This window comes from Phascolarctos cinereus, unplaced genomic scaffold (genome assembly GCF_003287225.1).
Source record: "Phascolarctos cinereus isolate Bilbo 61053 unplaced genomic scaffold, phaCin_HiC Scaffold_726;HRSCAF=1367, whole genome shotgun sequence".
NCBI classification, from domain to species: domain Eukaryota; kingdom Metazoa; phylum Chordata; class Mammalia; order Diprotodontia; family Phascolarctidae; genus Phascolarctos; species Phascolarctos cinereus.
The window spans coordinates 351,828,341-351,851,005 of NW_027556098.1; the positions used below are offsets into that span (position 1 = coordinate 351,828,341).

At 40.4% G+C, this 22,665-nt stretch overlaps 2 pseudogenes; both read left to right on the forward strand.

Annotated features, from left to right (window-relative positions):
• The first annotated feature begins 2,771 nt into the window (after positions 1–2,771).
• LOC110195062 (olfactory receptor 51I1-like) lies at positions 2,772–7,055 on the forward strand (annotated as a pseudogene).
• Positions 7,056–7,072: 17 nt separating this feature from the next.
• Positions 7,073–21,098, forward strand: LOC110195061 (olfactory receptor 51G2-like; annotated as a pseudogene).
• The last annotated feature ends 1,567 nt before the right edge of the window (positions 21,099–22,665 follow it).

Genomic DNA, 22,665 nt, shown 5'->3' on the forward strand with positions numbered 1-22,665 from the left:
GGAGAAAGTGACAGATACAGGATCTGAAATAGGTCTTCTGATTCCAAATCCAGCAGCTTCTTGAAGATCCGAAGTATTTTTTTGGTTAGCTGACTGAGTGAAAGAAAGAAGAAAGAAAGAGAGAGAGAGAGAGAGAGAGAGAGAGAGAGAGAGAGAGAGAGAGAGAGAGAGAGAGAGAGAGGCAGAAAGGAAGGAAGGAAGGAAGAAAGGAGGTGCTAAAACAATCCCTGAAGCTATGACCTGTAATTGCCTACTCAGGAGCCACTGAATAGCTGCATTTCAAAAGAACACCAGCAGGTGGCAGCAGAAAGCAGAAGATGGCTCATGAGCAAATAATGCTTAGTAGAAACCTCAACAGGTGAGAACACAGGAGGAAAAGCAGATGACCATAACTTGGACAATAACACAGCAGCGGACATGACTGAATGGTATCACTACACCAACAGATAACAGCAGCAACTTTGTAGGGACACCAAGGCAACATAAGGCTTGGAGAGGGATTCTTGTACAGATACTATCCTGTTGTTATTTGCCTGATGCCCAATGCTATTTCAGTTCTTCTAAGTGACTTACAATTTCAGTGTGAGTGAACACCCTTCAGTCACTTAAAATATGTTTGCCTCAGTTTCCTCAGCCGTAAAATGGGGATAATACAGGCAGATACCTCGCAGAGCTGTTCTGAGGATTGAACGAGATTATGATTGTAAAACTTAGTACAGCGTCAAACATAGTAAGCACTACATAAATGTTAGTTATTATTACTACTTTAGCTACGTTAAGTACGTGTTGGATATGGACATCAGAATCAAGACTTCCAAGGAAAGAGAAGGCCAAGAACTTGCACACTGGAGGCTCACTACAATGTTTCCTGGATGAATGAATGGATCCACTAGGCTGGACACAGCTGTACTCATGTCTGCCTGTGTTCCCAAGACACCCTTGAGTAGACACTCTACCTCTGTCCTGGGGTACTCAGAACATTCATTTGGCCTAAGAATGTGGTTGTCAGTGGCACACCCCTCAGGATAGGGTCAGTGCTATGTTCTCGAAGCCAAAGATAGCCATAAAAACAACCTCAGGGTCCCCAGATGGAGGCATCACAAGTAGCATAGGAGCCAATCAACTCCCTTCATTAGGCCCAATACCTTGTCCTGTCTCCAGAAGACTTATATTCTGATGAAAGGTCCCTGGAATGTCCATGGCCAGTAGCACCCCAAGTTGTTGGAGTGAATTAGCACCAGTCATATGAATTTACAGAGTTATAAGATTATAGATTTAGAACCAGAAACAACCCTATCAGTCTCCTTGTTTTTTAAATGGGGAACTGGGAGATCCAGAGACGTTAAGAGACTTGCTTTAGGTCACATGTAGCAAGGAATAGAGCTGGAATTTGGACTCAGGTTTTGTGCTTCCAAATCCAATATTCTATCTATTACATAAATTCAGACATGAGCACATATATACAAATGAACCATCATCATATTCTGTTTTGGCCAAGAGCAGTTTGTTGTGACCCTATTCTTCTTTCCCTTACCCCTCCCTTCAATTCCCTAATCTCTGCACCCAGTTACATCTAATCTCTGGTGTTTTCCAGAACTCTCTAGCATCACCTCCTTCCAGAGTTGGCTCATCTTGTATTCCCATTGGAGCTGTGACAGCCGATGTGGCTCTATCAGGCTGGAGGGGTGGAGAAGAAGAAGGGGAGGCAGTGATGACAGACTCACAAAACAACATAAGTAGACCACTTGCCACCCTTATCGATCTCAGGACCAGCCTCCTCAGAGAGGCAAGTGGGTTTTTGTAAGTCTAGGAGAGTGGAAATGAGGGGGAGGGCTAAAGTAAACTTTGAGAGGTTTAGGGAAAGAGGTTATGTTACCAACTGAGGTAAGGCCTATTAATTCAAGGAGTGTATCTGCATGTCTGCAGCTACGGAGCCCTCAGGACAAGGGGATGCTGGTTGGGCTCTTTGTGACCTTTTCAGGGCTTCTGGAGAAAAAATTAATTCCTAGTGAATGACTGAGGAGAGAGGCAAGCATAAGCACTAAGTAAATATGAGATTTGGGGGATTTTTGTCCCTGGCTGGTCAGTCAATAAGCTAGCACTTATTAAGAGCCTACTGTATGCCAGGCCCTGAACTAAGTGCTGAGGATATAAAGAAACAGACTTTGCTGTCAAGGAGATCCCAGTGCAATGAGGGAGATGACACACAAAAACCTCAGTACAAACAAGGTACATACAAGATAAATTTTGGGGTTTAAGGGGGAAAGCCCTAAGATTAAGGAGGACTAGGAAAGACATCTTGCAGAAAGTGGGGCTTTAGCAGACACGTAAAGGAAGCCAGGGAAGCTGGAAGTCAGAGAGAAGGAGGAAGAGTATTCCAGGCATGGGACAGCCAGTAAAAACACTGGGAGTCAGGAAATGGATCGTCACATGAAAAGAATAGCAAGAAAGCCAGTGTCACTAGAGCACAGACTATACGGAGAAGAGTGAGGTGTAAGAAGACTGGACAGGTAGGAAAAGGCCCAGTTATGAAGGGTTATAAAAGGCAAAGAAGTTTATATTTGATCCTGGAGGCAATAGGAGGCATTCGTTTACTGAATGGAGTGAAAAAGAGTGATGTGATATGGTCAGATCTATGTTTTAGGAAAACCAGTTTTCCAGATGAGTGGTGAACGGATTGGAGAAGGGAGATACTTGAGGCAGAAAGACCGATAGTCTACTGCAATATGTTATTGCAGCAGTCTATCGTAATAGCCTGCTAGCATAAGGCGATGAGGGCTCGCACCAAGGTAATGTCAGTATCAGAGGAGAGAAAGGGGCCTTCCCAGTTTAACTTAGTCTGGTTCCAAATGGCTAAGTTATCACAGCCTCCCCGCAGGCACATATAGCAAACTATGAATGTGTCTATGTGTTCTTAGGCTTCTGAGATAGTGTGGAATATTTTAATTAACCAAATATCAGGAAATAAGATTGAGGCACCACATCCTATTGGGCTACCAAGGAGGCTTTCTGATTGGCTTGGAGCAGGGGTTCTTAACCTTTTTGTTTTTGTCATGGACACCCTTTGGCAATCTGATGAAGCCCATGGACCCCTTCTCAGTGTAATATTTTCAAGTATATAAAATAAAATAGAGGAAACTAATTACACGGAAATACAACTATCTAACTAGCTAGCTATAAAGGTATCTGTATTTATAGGAAGGGAACTTAGGGAGGAATTTGAGGGTGGGGAGAAGAGTGAGAAGGTATGAAGAAAAAACACTGAAGGTGGTCTTTGGAGGGGAAGAAGAATGGGTTTTTGTTGCTATTGTTTAGTCATTCTCAGTCGTGTCCAACTCTTCATGACCCCTTTTGGGGTTTTCTTGGCAGAGATACTTGAATGGTTTTCCATTGCCTTCTCCAGCTTATTTTACAGATGAGGAAATTGAGGCAAACAGGGTTAAGTGACTTGCCCATGGTCATACAGCTAGTATCTAAGGTTAGATTTGAATTCCTGGTTCTCTATTCACAGCACCACATAGGTACCCCTAAGCCCAATAGCTCTCTGAGGATGGAGCCTTCATGTCTGTCTTCCTCTATCCCTTAGAGAGCCCCTGGAAAAAGCCCAGGCATGAATCCTGCAAAGCATGGAAGGTAAGGAGCTTTTGATGTTTTTCAGATGCTTGTTCTTAGAGAATCCATTCTTCCAATTTCCTGGTTCAATCTAAGGATGCCTCCTGGTGGCACAGTCATATAACTGCCCATATAACTAACTCATTCCTACAACAGGAAAATCAAGGGAATATGAAGATGGTAGAGGATTTACACTACCTCACAAAGACCATCATAGCTAGTAACTGTCTAAGGTGGGATTTGAATCCAGGTCCTCCTGACTCTAGGTCCAGTCTACTGTCCTCTGAAGATCTGATCCATTCTACTACACTGCCACTCATTCAGATCAGAATTTAACTTGACACACAGGTCACCTCCAAAGTTCACAAAAGCACAAAAGACATTCTTTTTCTTATAGCCTTAATATGAGCCCTCTTGATCCTTGTGTTCTCCTCTCAATCTCTCTCTCTCTTTTTACCAAATAAGACTCAGTTCTTAGCTGGAGTCAGTGAGTCCATCCATACAAATACCTACAATCACAAAGAATGCACAGATATTGACAGTGGACAAAGGAGTAGGGAATTCACCCCACAGGGAAGCAAGGGAGTTTTGGTAGATGGTAGAGAAAAGGAAGGAAGAAGCCTTGTCTGGCTGGAACAGAAAGTCCAAGCCTCATGTGAATTCCTCCCACTGCACAGTTACCCTTCCTTTAAGCAATGCTTATCTCTCAGTCTACCTTCTTGTGGGTAATAATTGTCAACGCAGGTAATTCTAGCTATCCACCCTATTTTTACTTCATCAGGAAGAGAAGATAGACTATAAGAGGTTACCCATGAACTCCCTGATGGGTGAAACTCTGCCTTTATTCTTGAGGAGTTCTATATCTATGGAAGGAGGCCGGGGGAATCGGTCCCCACACTTGGTGAAATCTTAGTCCATGGAAAAATTACATATTTGTTTAAAAATGCAGTTATATTCTGTTTAAAGGTGTTTTAAAATTTCTGAAAAAGGTATTGCCCTTTTAGGCAAGTTTGAGAATAAGCTAGAGCTATTCAGAGTTTAGCTAGATGGCTTAGTAGATAGAGCTCTGGGTCTGGAGTCAGAAAGACCTCAGTTAAATCCAGGCTCAGACACTTACTAGCTGTGTGCTCCTGGGCAAGAGGTAAAGTCCCTTAAACCCTATTTGCCTTAATCTGCCAGAGAAGAAATGGCAAACCGCTCCTGTATATTTGCCAAGAAAATCCCCTGGACGGTATGGGATCATGAAGAGTTGGATACAACTGAGAGACTGAATAACGACAACAGAAGGAATGAATTCTATGGGAATTTAGAATTGCCCACAAGGAAGTGGGGAAGCTGGAGGACTTCTATAACAGATAAAGTCAGATCTTTCATAGGATCAGAAAAATTCTCCTGATTGGGATATATATGTGTGTGTGTGTGTGTGTGTGTGTGTGTGTGTGTGTGTGTGTGTGTGTATGTGTATGTGTATGTATATGTATATTGTATGTATATATATGTATGTGTGTGTATGTGTGTGTGTATATGTATGTTTGTATTTGGATTGTATTTTATCCAAATTCAGAATAACCAGCCTTGCTAATGGCCATTTAAAAAGGTAACAACCCCTTTTTTTTCCTCTAAATTAAGTCATATGGATCAAAAAGCCACCATCAGAAAACTAAATTAACTTTGAATATCAAAGAACTGACAGGCTAGATAGTTAGACAAAGGAAGCATTCTCAGAGTTTAAGTTGAGGTAGTAAGGAAGTAACAATCCCTTTTTGAAACAGATAGACAGGGACAGAGAGATCAAAGAGTGAATTGAAGTTACCTGAAAGTATGATTGAAGAGGTTCTGATACTAAAAAAAAGATTCTTCTTCAATAATTCAAAAATACTGGAGATTTCATCAGCATGGTACTTCCTCCATTGAGGAAGAACCAGAGATGCCTTCATGAGTTATTCCAAACAAAACAATTCACATGGTAATGAGCTTCCTTTCACTTAGCTAGGTTGGTCTTTAGAAGACAGAAATACTGTGTATCTTTAGATAAATACTCTATATCTTCTTAACTTGGTAAACCCTGTTTGCATTTCACTGGCACGGTCTTTGAGAACTAAGGGTCATGAATCAGAATGAGTTTTATATTTAGCCCTGATTGGGAAAAACCAAGGCCAGATTAAAAATGATGGATAAATGTTGGAGTTTAGTAAGGAAAGTACTAAAATGTAGCCAGGAATTTATATTTCTCTAAATCTCATATTAAATTACACTTTGCCTTAAATTCATTAAATAAACAGGATTATTAAAGATTGATTCATATGTATCCTTTGTAAAAATATGAATAGAGAATCACATTAGCTTAAGAGTGCTCTTTGATTCATTTATCCCTTTCTTGGGAAAGCTCAACTAGTTGGGCCATGAAGTTAAGCCCTAGGAACTCTTTTTAATTGACTGCTCCATGAATTACATGCATAATACTTAAATGTGTCTATTAAACCCTAGTTCCTGCCTGAACACCTTCTCAGAGACCTGGGATTGGGGAATGACATTCAACAGTAGCTACTTCACCCAGAGACATTCTTCCTCACTGGCCTCCCTAGGCTGAGGCTGTCTACCCCTGGCTCGCCATCCCCTTTTGTTCCATGTACTTTGTGGCCCTTGTTGGTAATAGCCTGATCCATGTCAGGCTAGAATAGTGATCCTTGGCAACCCACCTCTCCACCAGCCCATGTATTTGTTCCTGGCTATGTTGGCCTTCTCCAAGGTTGGGGTCTCTGCCTCCACACTACCCACCATGATGAGCATCTTTCTCTTTAGCACCAAGAAGATCATCTTCAATGCCTACTTGTTCCAGATGTTCTCCATCCACTCCTTTTCATGGAGTCAGCTGTCTTGCTGGCCATGTCTGTTGATAGTTTTATAGCCATCTACAGCCCACTGCGCTATACAGCCACCTTAACTCTATCCTGCATTACTCACACAGGAATTGCTGTTGCGTTAAAGAGTGTAGTGATCGTGTTTCCACTGCCATTCCTCTTGAGGCATCTGCCTTTCTGTGGTCACACTGTCCCACTCCTACTGCCTCTGTTCAGACCTGATCCAGTTGCCCTGTGGAAACACACATCCCAATAGCATTCTGGGGCTATGTATTGTCGTCTCTACCTTTGGACTTGACTCCTCACTCATTGTCATCTGTTATGTCCTCATCCTTCATATGGTGCTGGGCGTTGCCTCTGGGGAAGGTAGGAGGAAGGCTCTTAACATGTGTGTCACACATTTGGGTTGTACCTGTATACTATGTGCCCATGATTGGGGTAACCATGGTGCATCATTTTGTGAAACATGCTGCTCCTGCTGTCTGCCTCCTCCTGGCCAGTGTCTATCTCCTAGTGCCCCCTGTGGTCAACCCAAATGTCTATAACATGAAGACCAAGCTGATCCAGCATGGATTGATCTAGATTCTGCTCCAGAAAAAATGTTCGTGATAGTAGATTTTGAAAAAGAAGATGTCACCCCAGCTGGCAAGGCTATGCCCAACAGGTCAAATTTAAAGTCAGAGAACCCAGTGGCCTGGACAACTGAAGCTCCTTTTTCCTGGCAAAAGCACACAATGGGCAGGACAGTCACAAAGAATGCACAGTATGAGACTTGTTCTCCTTGATCCCGGATTATAGAAATAGGAGCAGTGGTTAAGAGATGCCAAGAGGTAAATTTCAGCTTGACATAAGGAAAAACTTTCTAATAATTTAAGCTGTTACAAAGAGGAATGGACTGCCTCAGGATACACTAGCTCCCTATCACATTAGTCTTTAAATAAAGGCAGGATGACTATTTGTCAGGGATGTTTTAGTGAGGATTCCTGGTCAGGCATAGGAAGGAAGGAAGAAAGGAAGGAAGGAACAAATGAAGGAACAAACGAATGAAGGAACTAAGCATTTATTAAGCACTTACTGTGTCCTGGTGCTGTGCTAAGCATTGGGCATACAAATACAATCAAAAAGAAAGACAATCATTGCCTTCAAGGAGCTCATAGCACACAAAAGGGAGCTGAAAGGGGTGGGGAGGAGAAGGTACTCACATCAAGAGTATGGTTTTGAAGCTCCAAAGCCAGGAACAAGACCAAGAGGGAAATTGTTGTGCACAACTAGTTCACTTGGCTATAGAGCCTACCTAGGGCCTAGGATTTCCCAATCACCTGATGAATCAAGACCAGCTTGATTTTCTATCTTGAATGCGCATTGATGAGGCGGGAGACAAGATGGAAGCAACTCCGTTTACTTTTAGCAAAGCACTTACTTATATAGTGAAATAACAGGAACTCTTTCTCAAGTTACAATGACGTATAGCCCATGCTGTGCTCAAGGACAGTGCACGCACAGTCCTGTGCACTTATCTGACTCCAATTCCAGAATAGACTGCTAATGACCATACAATAACTAGGGGAGTTAAAGATTATTACAGATCCATACAATGGAGCACTGAATCAGGAGACCTTTGTTCAAAGATCAGCACCCGGGAGGGGCCTTCACCCATCAGTGAGACCTCTTGAACAGCCTGTGGCCCTCTACATCCTTACAGATCCCTAACAATTCCCCCTTTTTGTTTTGTTGGAGACGGAGCATATGAAGCTCAGTCCCAAAGTCCTTTATCTGATTAGCTATGCACCTGAGCAAACACGGTCCAAAACACAGCATGGCCAGCAATAAACATATGGCAACAAGAAGACAATAGAGACATAAGCCAATGTCCAAGGTTATCAAAAGGGTTACGGAGTTTATCTAGCCAATCAAGTATATGTTGGGCAGTTTTATCTGGCATCAAATCTTATCAGCGCCCTTGCAATATCTTTAGCAATTTCATATAAGTCATCAATATCCACTGCAATAGAATTTCCAAACAGCCCATTTAGATGCCTACGTATTCTTTGCCAATCCCATTGGGATTTATTGTATTTAACATTGGTAAGGCAAGTGAATTCATACCTATAATCACATTTTAAATGTGTTCTATATTCTAAAATATCCAATTCATCACCTATTTGATAATGGTTTCCTTCATTCCCTCAAGTATATGGTAAAATTCATCATCTATCCTTTTTGTGTTTGAAAACCTTTAGATACATTGCGAGCTAATTGATTCATAAAATCAGCTTGAACCATTTCATTTCTTGTGATAGATATAGATTGAGATAAAGATACAGAAGCAGTTATGATAGCTATAAGTGAAACAATTCCTAATGCTACACATGAAATACATCTCTTTTTCCTAGCAACTGCTAATTGATTACTTTGGTCTATTATTCCAAAAATATGATCAGAATGACTCATACCAATCTTTGCTTTTCTCAGGCACCAAGGCAAACTTTTGTTGTGTAATAACAAAAATAATTTGGTCTCTAATCTTGGTTCCTATACATTCAGACATCCTGCAATTAATACAAGTGACATTATATTCCCCTGAATCCACGGCCGTTATATTAACATTCTGTGCTCTTCCCCACATAAATGCATGATTACCAGTCAAACAAGCTCATTGTCATATTATCATGGAAGGTCCCTTGCAAATTCGTGATGTTTATGGGCCTAAGGCTGCCCACCTTCCACAACTGATTTTCAACCCCTCTGTCATGAAGGGAAACCCACTGAGGAAATGGAAACCCGCCAAAAGCCCAAGTATGATTGTTTTTCTCCCTAGTATAATTGTGCCAGGATTGTTCTTTTGTAACACAACACAATGACGTTCTGAAGTATATAAGATAACCAAGGAGGATACCCTAAGCTCTTGCTAATCGTGTCACATGATAGCATGGCTTTGAATTACTTGGACATCTGATAGGTCTGTCATTAACACACTGTGACCCCAAGATGCCCATGTAAGAAACCTTATAAAATTGGAAAAGACAACAGTATAAGGAGGGGGTGCCGTGTTACTAAACACATACCCATCAAAAGGTGGTGACATTAAATAATTGTAAACACGTGGACTCTTTGGTGTCATTGCCTTTTGTAACACAAATAGGCGGCACCAAAGCCACACCAGTAAAGTTCATTTTTACAGTGTGTTGAGACCGGTTCTTAGGTGATATGAAATGAAATTCCTTGCCAAAACCTGTGGAGGCATTTCCTTGCAGAATGACCTCAGGTATTGTCTCTCCCCATGTAACTAGTCTGGGCCATGGTGGTTTTGTCACAAAGGCCCATCGTGTTGTATTTCCTGTCTCTGCTGCTGCTGTATTCTGTATCCCTGCTGACGATAACGACAAGAGGCACAGCTTGGTTAAAAGTTCTTGTAGTGCCTTCTTCTTATTCTTTCGGCTCCTTCAATTTCCTGGCCGGCCTGTGTTTTCTCTTCTGCTTGCCTTGTCCCTTCTGAATGGATAATGCGGACATCCTTTGTTCTGACCCAGAGTTCTCCATCACCTGTGAAAATAAGAACAAACCCTTGCCCCCAGGTTAGCACTTGCCCTGGACCCTGCCAGACACCTCAACGTCTCTCCACATAACTTTCATATTATGTTTAGGAGAAAGGAATCTGTTTGATTTAGTGGTGTCACTAGTACTGTTGTCATTTCCTGCCAGATATTTCATTGCAGGGAGAGGTTACAACTATCGAATTTTAAATAATTTATAGTGTAGAGTGCAGTGTTCAATTGATGCCAAGGGGATCCCTTAGCTCCCCTTTTTGTTTTTGGAGCACCATTTTCAAGGTACGATTGGCACGTTCAACTATGGCCTGACCACGAGGATTATAGGGAAGGCCAGTAGTGTGACTAATAGAGAACTCAGTACAAAACTTTTTAAAACCTTGTGAAATATATGCAGGACCATTATCAGTCTTTAAGCACTGGGGTGGGCCAGTGAAGGAAAAACAATGAAGCAAATGATTAACAACATTGCGAACAGCCTCACCGACTTGAGCAGTAGCAAAAATAAAGCCTGAATAAGTATCAATAGAAACATGAACATATTTTTGTCTTCCAAAAGGAGAATAATGAGTAACATCCATTTGCCATAAGGTGTTAGGTGTAAGTCCCTTGGGGTTATGGACATCAACATGGAAAGGGGGTTGAAAAGGCACACAAGTAGCACAGCGCTTAACAATTTCACGTGCTTGTGATTTTGTTATGCCATATAAAGTTCTTAAAGACCTAGCAGATAAATGTAATTTATTATGACTATTCCTTGCTATTTCCACATTCGTTGTTAAAGACCTATCAACAATATCATTACCTTCAAAAATTGGTCCTGGGCAAGAGTGTGGGAACGAACATGCAAAACATAAAATTTTTCTGTCCTATTCTGTATCATAAGTTGTATAGCATTAAGCAGCTGACATATATTGTTACCAGTATTTTTTATTACAGCAGTCTCTAGATGTTTTAGAATTCCTTCAACATATTTACTATCTGTGCTAATATTCATTGGCTCCTCATATTTTTGAAATGCACTATAGACAGCATATAATTCTTTCTGTTGTGTGGATATAAAGGGTTAACTCCTTTCTTTTAGGGCACCAGATAGAGGCCTTATTCATCTTTGTGGCATTAGTAAAAACATTAATCCCATGAAAGGGTTCACCTGCTGTAAGTGTGGGTTGTATCCAAGGCCAATTCTCAAAGATTGTGATATTTAAGGGTTTTCCATACACAAGTTTCAAATTGATATTCACTTGCCAGTTAGGCATTGTTTGTATTGCTGTTTCAATCATTTGTTGAGAAAATGAAAGGTGTATAACTTCCATATGTGTGCCACATAATGTTAAACACCTGTTGTCAATTTTATGTATTAAGTCCCCTATTAGGACCATATAATTACTTAAAGTATTTTTTGGCTGAGATGGCAAATATACCCATTCTAAAAGCCTTTGTTTCTGATGTATCACTGCTGTTGGAGAATTTGGGGTGTTAAATATAGAAGCCTCCACACTTTCATGCCTATCAATCCTGTTTGTGTGTGCTCCAACTACTTGTTCCTGAATATACAACAATGTGTGTTTCGCCTCAGGGGTCAGTATTCAGGGTGAATCTAAGTGAGGATCACCTCAAAGGCAATCATATGCCTATCTGTGACGAAGCCACTGTATATCTCCTATAAGGTTCTGAAAATCATTAAGTGTTTTCCACTTTTGTAGGTCTATTTTTGGAGGATGTAGAACTATTTTTTCTTGAAGTATCTGGTGACCTAAATATTGATATGGAGGAAGTTTTTGAATTTTTTCTGGGGCTATTTGAAGCCCATGACTTTGCAACAAATCTTGTGTTTTTTGTAAGATTTCTTCCAACACTTCAGGATTGGGATGAGCACATAAAATGTCATTCATGTAATGTATCATTTTTAGCTTTTTGTAATGGAATAGTAAAAAAGCAATCTTTTAAATCAATAACTATCAAAGGCTAGGAAGTCATAAAGCATCGTTAATTTTCCTGACTTCTTTGCAATAATAAAAACAGATAAATTTTAAGGAACCCAAACAAGTTCATTGGATTTCATTTTGTATTTTGTCAGTTTTATGGATAGAAAAAGCAGGAGAAAATAACAGCTCTCAGTAAATGTAAAATATCATGCCCACAAATTAAGGGGAAATGAATTGAGTTTTAGCTATCTGTTATCCTAGTAGTTTAACTTCATCTTAAAATAATTGATTAGTGGTGATTTATTAGGCAAGCTAAAAGTAATTAATATCCGTAAAAGTCATGTGAAACTTATTAAAAATTATCAAGGAATCTTGATTAATTTGTAACATTTTGGTGGTATACCTGCAGACTGCAGAACAATACACCCAAAGTAAGCAAAGGGTGACACCCTCTGTACCCTTTCAGGGGTAATTATAAATCTATGAGACTGAAAGGCTTGTTGACTGAAAAGCTTGTTAAAACTTGGGCATTAATAAGGAAAGTTTGGTAGTAGTAGGACAACTGCAAAGTTTATCATCCATACAATAAATTATTTTTGTCTGGGAATATTTCTGACTAACAAGTTTAATAGTGTGATGAACAAAATTTGGCACATGGTAAGAAACATTCCTCCTTAAAGGATCATAATAGGGAAAATGGGAAATACTGATTTAATGAGACAACCATACCCAAATTCAAGCTCAAAACAAAGTTAATTATAGTTCTAAGAGTCTTTTACCTCAAGCAGTAAGTTTCACTGATTATGGCTTAAAGCCAGATACAGTTAATTATTTTCATAGAAGTGCAATAATCAATAAAGATTTACTAGGACTCACATATATAAGAAATTTTACTTAACATCCTTTCCCACATTTAAACTTGTCTTGGTGAAAAAGCCAATTATTAGAAATCATTTATATAAAGTTGCAATTTCTCAGTAAGCTAAATGAATTGTTTAGGAACTCAATAACATAAACAAATTCTTCTCTCAGAGCAGACGACCTTGACACAGTTGGTAGGAGCTTTTGGCAAGCTTACAAAGTTAAGGGAATTGCCTTGTGTCCCTCCTTTTCACTCAGAAGTAATTAAGAATTCTAGGTCTTAGCTTTAAAACAGTAACTTCAAATAACTTAGTTAACAATTTTGGTAATTTTCATGAGTGATAGTTAAATTATTTTAGCTCTAAGCTGTTCTTTTAATCATAGGTAAAGATAGAAATACCTGATTTTCTAAATGATAGTTATAAAACATCATAGAACAAGATTAACTGGACTTGATAAAATAATTTAGCTGGATTTACACAGTTATCTCACTACCTTTCAGTTTCTTTTAGTTCACATTTTAATAACATTTAAATTATTAAAAATTGCTTGATAACACATAAAAGTGTACCAATTTGTAATGAGACTAGATTTTTAAAACTTGAAACATGCATATTACTAATGTGAATGAACTAAATTATCTTTAGATTGTGTTCCAATACTTAAAAACTTTTCTTTTTGATTTGAAGAGGAAAACTCCTCCTTCTCCTTCTTTTCTCCCCCACCCCAACCTGGCCAGGGTTGGAATTCGAGAGAAAGGAAGAGAATATTTTTCAACATAATCTTTCAATCTTACACCCAAAGCTTTGGCCAGAGCTTTAGAATGCAAAAAAGAAAGAGAATTTTTTCTCCAAAAGTTTCCAAATCTTTTACTCTCAAATCATCTATTCCTGCTATTCATGCAAACAGATTATATTATTCTTTCTATCCATACTTTTCTTATTCCTGTATGCTTAAACTTTCTTGCCTTTTATCAAATTATATAACCTAAATAATGAAGTACTTTTTCTCCCATTCTCTCCCCCATCCACCCGCTCCCAGGAAATGCGGCTGGTATTAGGGAGGGCGAAGGGAAGAAAGTCACTAACAGCATTTCAGCACAGACCATCATTCACACAGACACAGGCAAACATAGAACAAAATGACAGGGAGAATCCAAAAGCGAGAAACTTGTCAGAAATTCCCTACACAAATGAAATAATACTATTTTTTTTTTATCTTTTCTTTTCATGGTATTCTAAAACCAGGCAAAATCTTTCTTAAGGTTTTGGTTTTTATAAAAGGAAACCTTTTCACTTTGTAATGCTCCACAATGTCCACAATATAGTGCTGTGACTACACGTTTCTTTTCTACTTCCCCTTGGGGATTTTTGAAATTCCTCATGGCACATGGCGGGAGCTTCCTTTGTTCTCACAGCTCCTACAAGCCCATTTTTATAAGATTATAGATAGTGAAAGTACCCAGAGGAACTGATTTTGGGCCTTTGGTGTTATAAAATTCTGTCAATTGTTCTCCCACTATTTTCCATTGTTCTAAATCTAAACTCCCTTCTCTGGGGTGCCATGGAGATTTTATATCAATAATATCTAGAAACTCTCTTATTTTCTTAGGAGTTACGGAGCACCCCTGTTCCTTAATCACTTTATATATTACTCTAGCATTCTGTTCCTTATCTGAGAGTTTACCTAGATTTTGCCTCATGATAAGACTTTATCTTACCTCTCCGTAGTTTTGTGCCACGGGATACGATTCGGAGACCTCTCACAAGGAGGCTGCCTGGCTCCAACAGACCTCGGTGTCTTGATGTGGGTGTCGCGTCTTCTTGGTCCAGACATTTTCCGACTGTTTCATGCAGCTGTCTTACTCTCCATATCTTCTTCACGGCAGCATTGCAGCCCCACGTTGGGCGCCAGTTTGTTGTGCACAACTAGTTCACTTGGCTATAGAGCCTACCTAGGGCCTAGGATTTCCCAATCATCTGATGAATCAAGACCAGCTTGATTTTCTATCTCGAATGCGCATTGATGAGGCGGGAGACAAGATGGAAGCAACTCCGTTTATTTTTAGCAAAACACTTACTTATATAGTAAAATAACAGGAACTCTTTCTCAAGTTACAATGATGTATAGCCCATGCTGTGCTCAAGGACAGTGCATGCACGTGCTGTGCTCTTATCTGACTCCAATTCCAGAATAGACTGCTAATGACCATACAATAACTAGGGGAGTTAAAGACTGTTACAGATCCATACAATGGAGCACTGAACCAGGCGACCTTTGCTCAAAGATCAGCACCTGAGAGGGGCCTTCACCCATCAATGAGACCTCTTGAACAGCCTGTGGCCCTCTACATCCTTATAAATCCCTAATAGGAAATGAAAGCCAAGCTGGGCCCCTCCAGAAAGTGGAGGCCCCAGAAAAAAACTCATCAGTAGGAGAAGGGAGTAGGTCTTATAGAGGGATAATCCAGAGTATGAAAGTTAGCTGGGTAGCAGGATGTGCCACCAGGAGGAGATCCCAGGGACTGAGAGAAGTTTTATGATAAGGCAGTCTCAGAGGCATGGTTTTGAAGTCCCCAATCTAGGAAGAGGGCACAGACCAGGTAAGAATGTCTATTATCTCATCGGAGTTTCCTTTAAAACCTCTAAGATTCAGTGTATAATCCAGGCTTGTCTGGGCATGCCCAGTTCACCTAACATAGAAGTGCCCATGATGGGTCTTTGGAGCAAGTCCAGATAGTCTAACATGGAAGCCTCCGCATCCCTTCCCACTTAAGTGGGAATGACTGTATCTTTAGAACTGGAAAGATTAAACTATTCACTCTCTTCCTGCTGCTTTTAACCCGCTCTATCCAGAGGGTGAAGATCACAGTTCACCCACAGCATGTTGAATGTGCACCATTAACTGAATTGTTCCGTCTTTTACACCTGCTCCAAGAAATGGACTTAAGAGTGATTGTTTCTGTCCTGTTTTTGTTTGTCTTAGTTTCTAGGTGCCATCTGTGGTCCTCATGGGATCCAGAAGTTTGAGCCTGGTGATTCCAGGAGAGATTGTGTAGCCATCCAGGCAAGGAAGCCTTGAGAAGTGAGGGTGCTGAGACTCAAGCCCCTTCACACACACACCCCCAGTGGGGAGGAGGGGGGTCAGGGCTTGGACTTGGACCTGGGACTGTGCTCTATAGTTCTGAACTAAGCTATAAACAACCCATCCCCCTCCCCAGTGACTGAGGCATTGCAAATCAGAGGAAAGAACTCTGCACAAGGCAAAAACCTTATGAATTAACACTGAAGAACTTTTTGGAAAGTTCCATCCCTACCTAGGAGATCGTCATTCTCATACCTGGATCTGTGATCTGAAAACCCATATCTCCTTCTCAGAAAACTCTTATTAGCCGGTTGTAGGCTTCCCAAGTTGGCTTTACTCTAATGAAGTCTTTGCCCTCACTTAGCAGTAATGATAAAGGGACCATTGCTCCATGAAGCTTTTAGGTTGTTAGCCCAAACTTCACAATCTTTAGCAATGCTCTCTGTATTACTTCTAGCATGCTGATGTGAATGACCCAAGAGACATAGTAATCATCTGGTTTGAAAAGTACTTTCTCTTACCCACATAGGTATCACAGGGAATACAACAGGTTTCTCTCTCTTTCTCTGTTGGTCTTAAATCAAGAAATAGCCACCTCAGTACAACTCAGCAGGAAGTCACAAAGCACCACTATTCAACTTCTTTTCTTCTCACTTACAAGAAAATCTCCCACCTAGTGACACCTGTAGACCTAAATCATTATTCCTGGGAGGACTAGTGGCTTCTCTCATAAGCAGGGATGTGATACTGTAGATAGGGCACCAGGCCTGGAGTCAAGAAGACCTAAGTTCAAATTTAGCCTCAAATACTTACTAGCTGGTGACACTGGTCAAGTAAATCACTTCACCTCTGCCTGCCTCATTTTCCTCAATTGTAAAATAGGGATAACAATAGCATCTACCTGCCAGTGTTGTTGTGAGGATAAAATAAGATAATATTTGTAAAGCACTTAGCACAGTGCTTAATAAATACTTGTTTGCTTTCTCTCCAAAGGATCTAGTTTCCTCATCTTTAGAAGAGCTCCATGTGAGTTTCTATGATGCTAGGGTACAATCAGAATCTTTTCTCTTGATGCAAGGAAGTCATTGAAGTTGCCCAGTCTTTATGTTCTGGACCAGAAGTGAGGGGGTGAGGGTGGCAGTGGGTCAACATTTTAGTGGGAAGGAACCAAAATGGTGAGTGATGGTGGTAGGGGTAGAGGAGCAGGTGAGGACTGATTATTTGCTTTCAGGGACAAAAAAAGAATACATGGCAAGAAAGAGAAAACGGTTGGATATAAGCCCAGCTGCCACTCAGATAAATCAGTATTGGAATTATGCAAAAGGAAAAGTGAGCAAGAAACCTACAAAGGCAATCACATCATGAGTAGATATTATGTGGAGAAGTATAAGAACTTAAAAAACTCCCAATGAAAAATAAATCAAGGCAATCTGAGGACTCCAGAAATAGGTTTATAAACTCATACAAACATAGATCTAGAGCTGACAAGAAGTTTCAGGTTCATCTAGCACAAACACTAATTTCACATATGAGGAACGTAAGGCCAAGAGAAAGGAAGAGTCACAGAGTATAGTCAGTTTAGACCTGGAAGACATCTAAGAGATCATCTAAGCCAAATTCCTAATTTTATAGTTGAGGCAATTAAAATGAAGAGAAATGAAGTGACTTGCCCAAGATCACACAGGTAAATAAGCATCAGGGACAAGATTTGAATACAAGCACTCTGATATAAAATCTAGCTCTCTTTCCACTGAACCACATAATCCAAGTTCTCGCTTAGTACAGAAATCCTCTCTACAATATTCCTAACAAAGAGGATGTCATCAAACCTCTTTTTGAATGTTTCTAATATTTTTTTTTCTGGCATGGGACAACCACAAACACCTTATCCTAATTCAATGATGAAAACTTCACATGAAAGAAAAAAAGTCAAGCCACAGAAAATTTAGAATTTTTTTTTGCCTAACTTTTATTGAGCCTCTTGCTTTATTTTCATGAAGCCTTCCTTTGCTAGTCCTAATTTCAGCCTGGCTATTTTCTCAATTTCATTTTGTCTTTGTGATCAGAGTGAGTAATTATCTAGATAATTGATTCCCAGAGGAGCAGAAAACTCTGTTCTGGAGACTTTTCATTATACAGTCTACTCTCTACAGCCTACTCTTGGAGGCTTGGCACCCCAATGAGACCTTCATGGACTCATATAAGATGAGGCCCTCTGCCCACCTTCACATGCCCAGAGAGAAGGAGACACCAACATTGAAACACCAGGGACCCACTTACAGAGTGTCCAAAGAGTCTCTTTTTTTTCTTGGTAAGTGTCTGTGATCTAGGTTCTTGAACCAGGTCTTCTTGTAACAAGTCCTACACCTTAGTATTCATCACAGTCCCCATTCTTGGCCTCAGGTCCTAACCATTACCTCCTATACCTTGACCTTAGTATACACCTTTCCCCTGTCTCCCTCAGGGAAGATACAGCAGGCCCTAATTGAGATTGAAATAGAATTTATAAGGACTCCTGTCTAGAAGTGAGGAAACCCCAGCTCAGTTAGGGAACTATTGAAGAGAAGGAGAGAGAGAGAGAGAGAGAGAGAGAGAGAGAGAGAGAGAGAGAGAGAGAGAGAGAGAGATGGAACAAAAAATGTGAAAAGATTAAAAAAAAAGGTCTGGGGGAATTCTTAGCAAGTTTGGTTTGTAAAGATTTTGGTCTTTTTCGGGGTGAAGACTGTTGGAGGTAGAGCAATACTAACTTCTGAAGCATTGCAGAAGTGCTTCTGATCCTCTTCACTGAACCCCAAACTACCCTTTGGTTCCAATTTGAAGTTGTTCTCTCCATAGGCACCTGAAACCTGACTCAGTGATATTGAATGTCATATTACCCCAAATTATTATTCTCTCTGTTTTGATAAAGTCCACAGAATGCCCCACCATTCAGGTTTTCGTAAGTTATTTGCATCTAGTTAGTCAATGCACAACTTTGGTTGTCCCAATATCTCCACAACCAGTTTTGAATCCTTGTCATCCAGTTGAATGTGATTTCTTTGAGGGCTTGGACTGTTTTTCATTTCGTTTTTGTATCCCAGCTATGAGAGAGAGGGGGGGGTAGATAGATAGATAGTGCTTTATGGCTACAAGTTGTTTTGTACACCTTTCATCATTTGGATCTCATAATAAATATATGAGGTAGTATGTACATTGTATACTTCCCCCCTTTTTTAGTGGGTGTGGGAGGGGAGGAGGGAGGGGAAGAATTTGGAACTCAAAATTTTTTAAAAAATGAATGTTAATAAATATGTGCATGAGTATCATTAACTTCATTTTACATGTGAGGACACAGGCTCAGAGTGATAAATGTCACCTTAGCAGTCAGGAGGAGAATCATTCCTCATTGTCAGGCATTCTGACTCTGAGAGCTGACAGCACAGTACTTGGCACATAGTAAGAACTTGATAAATGCCTTCTTTCTTTTTTATTCCTTTCTTTTCCTTTTTTTCTATTATTTTCCCTTTCTCTCTTTTCCTTCTTTTTTTTTCTTTTTCCTTATACAGAGATATTTCTTATAATGTAGGAAAGACACTACATAGTGGTAACACTCTAATGCCCTGAAACTAAGAAGTCCAACATCACTCTCTTTTGACTTTTGGACCAGACTTTGAGGACCTTTATGTATGTCCAACTATAGGATCCCAATGGGAAAGGGGATGGGAATAAGTAATTATGTGCCAGGCACTGTGCTAATCCTCACAACAATCCTATGAGGTAGGCATTAGTAGGATTCTCATATTACAATTGAGGAAACTGAGGCAGATAGAGATTAATTGACTTGCCAAGGGTCACATAGCTAGTAAGAGTGTGAGTCTAGATTTGAACTTAAGTCCTCCTGACTCCAGGCCCAGCATTCTATCCACCATGCCACCTAGTTGCCTTGAGATGAGGCTCTCTTTACTCTTTTTCCCTTCATCCTGCCCCCTCTGGACACCCAGTGCATAGGATCACAGATTTCTATCTGAATATGTAGGTTAGTTAATCAAAATTTCTCATTTGACCATTATAGAACCAGAGAGGTTCACTAATTTGCATAAGATCATACTAACAGTTAAACAAAAGAAGTAGGATTTGAATCCTACTTCTCTGGCTCGAAAGCCCATGTTCTTTACACTGAGCCCATGGGGGCTCTTTCCATAGTAGTCCCTGATGATTAACATATTGCTTACAATCCTCCAGGAAACTCTGATCCCATAGGACCAAATTCTGCGAGGCAAGGTCTCAACAGTTCCCTACCAGTCACTCTCTACACCTTCATTCTGGTTGGCATCCCTGGGCTGGAAGCTGAGCACATCAAGATTTCTATTCTCTTCTGCCTGGTGTATGCTATCATCTTCCTGGGTAATGGCACTATCCTCCATGTAATTCGGGTTGACCAAACCCTTCATCAGCCCATGTACCTCTTCTTGTGCTGGCATCAGTTGAGCTCGGTGTCACCACATGTACACTGCCTACTGTGTTGGGAATCTTCCTCTTTGGCATCAATGAAATCAGCTTTGAAGCCTGCCTGCTCCAGATGTTCTTCATGCATTCCTTTACCATAATGGAGTCAGGTGTTCTACTGGCCATGTCTGTGGATCGCTTCATAGCCATCTACAACCCACTGTGCTACATGGCCATCTGACCCTGCCTCAAATTGCCTGCACAGGGGTTGCCATCGGGCTGAAGACATTGGGGCTCATGCTTCCACTGCCCTTACTCTTAAGGCACTTGCCCTTCTGTGGCCACAATACTCTGTCCCACTCCTACTGCCTCCACTCAGACCTGATCAAGTTGCCTTGTGGAAACACTCGCCCCAACAGCATCCTGGGGCTCTTCATTGTCATCTTCACCTTTGGAGTGGACTCAATGTTCATTGTGGTCTCTTATGGGCTGATCTTCTGAACAGTGCTGGGCATTGCCTCTAGGGAAGGTCGATGGAAGGCACTTAACACATGCATGTCACATATCTGTGCTGTGCTTGCATACTATGTACCTGTGATCAGTCTTTCTGTGTTACATTGCTTCATGCACCCTATGCCTCCCCTGCTGCAGGTCATGATGGCCAATGCTTACCTCTTTTTCCACCTGTGGTCAACCCAATTGTCTACAGCATCAAGACCAAAGAAATCCGCCGGGCTATCATACAAACACTGTCCAGGAAGAAGGCCATGATTAGCTAAGGGTAATGAGTGGCAAGACCACACAAGAAATTCTAGATTAGGCTCAATTGGGCTAATGCCATCCTTGTGAGAAGTATTTCTTGATTTCCTGCTGAAAGTAGGAAACATTGAGACTATGACATCAATCTGGAGAACCTTTCAGAATGTGATAGCAACTCATTTGTTCTGTTGTGACCCAAGGCATTTGCATTTACCACCTTCCTCTGTGTGTGTGGGAAGGGAGGTAGTGGGGGAAGGATAGAAGGAAGAACAAATGAATGAAAAAGCATTTATTTAGAGCTTACTGTATACAAAGCACTGTGTTAGGGGTTAAGGATACAAATAAACAAGTAAAACAATCACTGTTCTCAAGGAGCTCACTTTCTGATGGGGGAGACAACACATAAGGAAGGCTTTGGCTGTGAGCCAGATGCTTTTGCTTTTACCAGAAGCAAAATAGTTGGTAATGCATCTTCTTTAATATTATTTCCACTAACAAAACTGGATCTATTTACAATGTTAAACCATTTAACAGTGCAAAAGGCTGGTGGTTAAAACTTTCTTTCCCAGATCTTCAGTAACTGTAGCTACTGAGGTATTAAGGGGATACCACAGGTACAGAAGGACTTGTCAAGTAACAACCCCACATGGATTCATTACCTGGATAGTGGAAGCAAGGTTGATAATCTGGGGAGAGGATAGGATCAGTACTTTTTTTTCTGAGTTCTTGGGCTTAAAGTCTTGAATTGCCTTCTCTGAACTCCTCACCCATTTTCCTTTCCCTCCCCAACCCACTCACCATCAATCATCTCTTCCTATGCTTTTGTCTGTTTCTTGTATGTGTGGGTTTTTTTTTTGAGGGGGGGAGATGTCTACGAGTATCAGGCCTTACTTCAAATCAATAAGAATAATGCAACTCAAAATAACCCTAACATCCCATCTCACATCCAGAAAATTGGCAAAGATGAAAATAGATGGGAATAATCAATGTTGTAGATGGAGGGTATGTGAAATGACAGGAACACTGATGAACTATTTTTAAAACTGTGAAGTGTTCCAACCATTCTGGAAAGCAACTTGGAATTATGTTAAGAAATGCAAATCAAAGCAATCCTGAATTTTCACTTCATAACAAGCAAATTGGTAAAGGTAAAAATAAATATTGGAGGGGTTGTGAGTAGAGGCACTTTAATACACTGTTGGTAGAGCTATGAATTGGTATAAAAAGTTTGTAAGATATTGATATTCTTTGACTCAGGGCTCTTACTGCTAGGGACATACACTAAGGAAGTCAAAAACAGAAACAAAGGTCAAATACACACCAAAATATAGATAGCAGTACTTTCCTTGAGATTAACTGCATCCTTCCTGATATCCAGCTCATGTCAACTGGAAACACAGTAGATGTCCATCTATTGAGGAATGGCTATATAAATTTTCATACATGAGTGTAATAAAAATATGCTGAGTCGTAAGAAAAATGAATGTTTAGAATAAAGAGGATGTGAAAACATGAACTGATGCAAAGTGAAGTCAGAAGAACCAGCTAAATGGCATATATGTAATGACTACAACATAAATAAAAAGT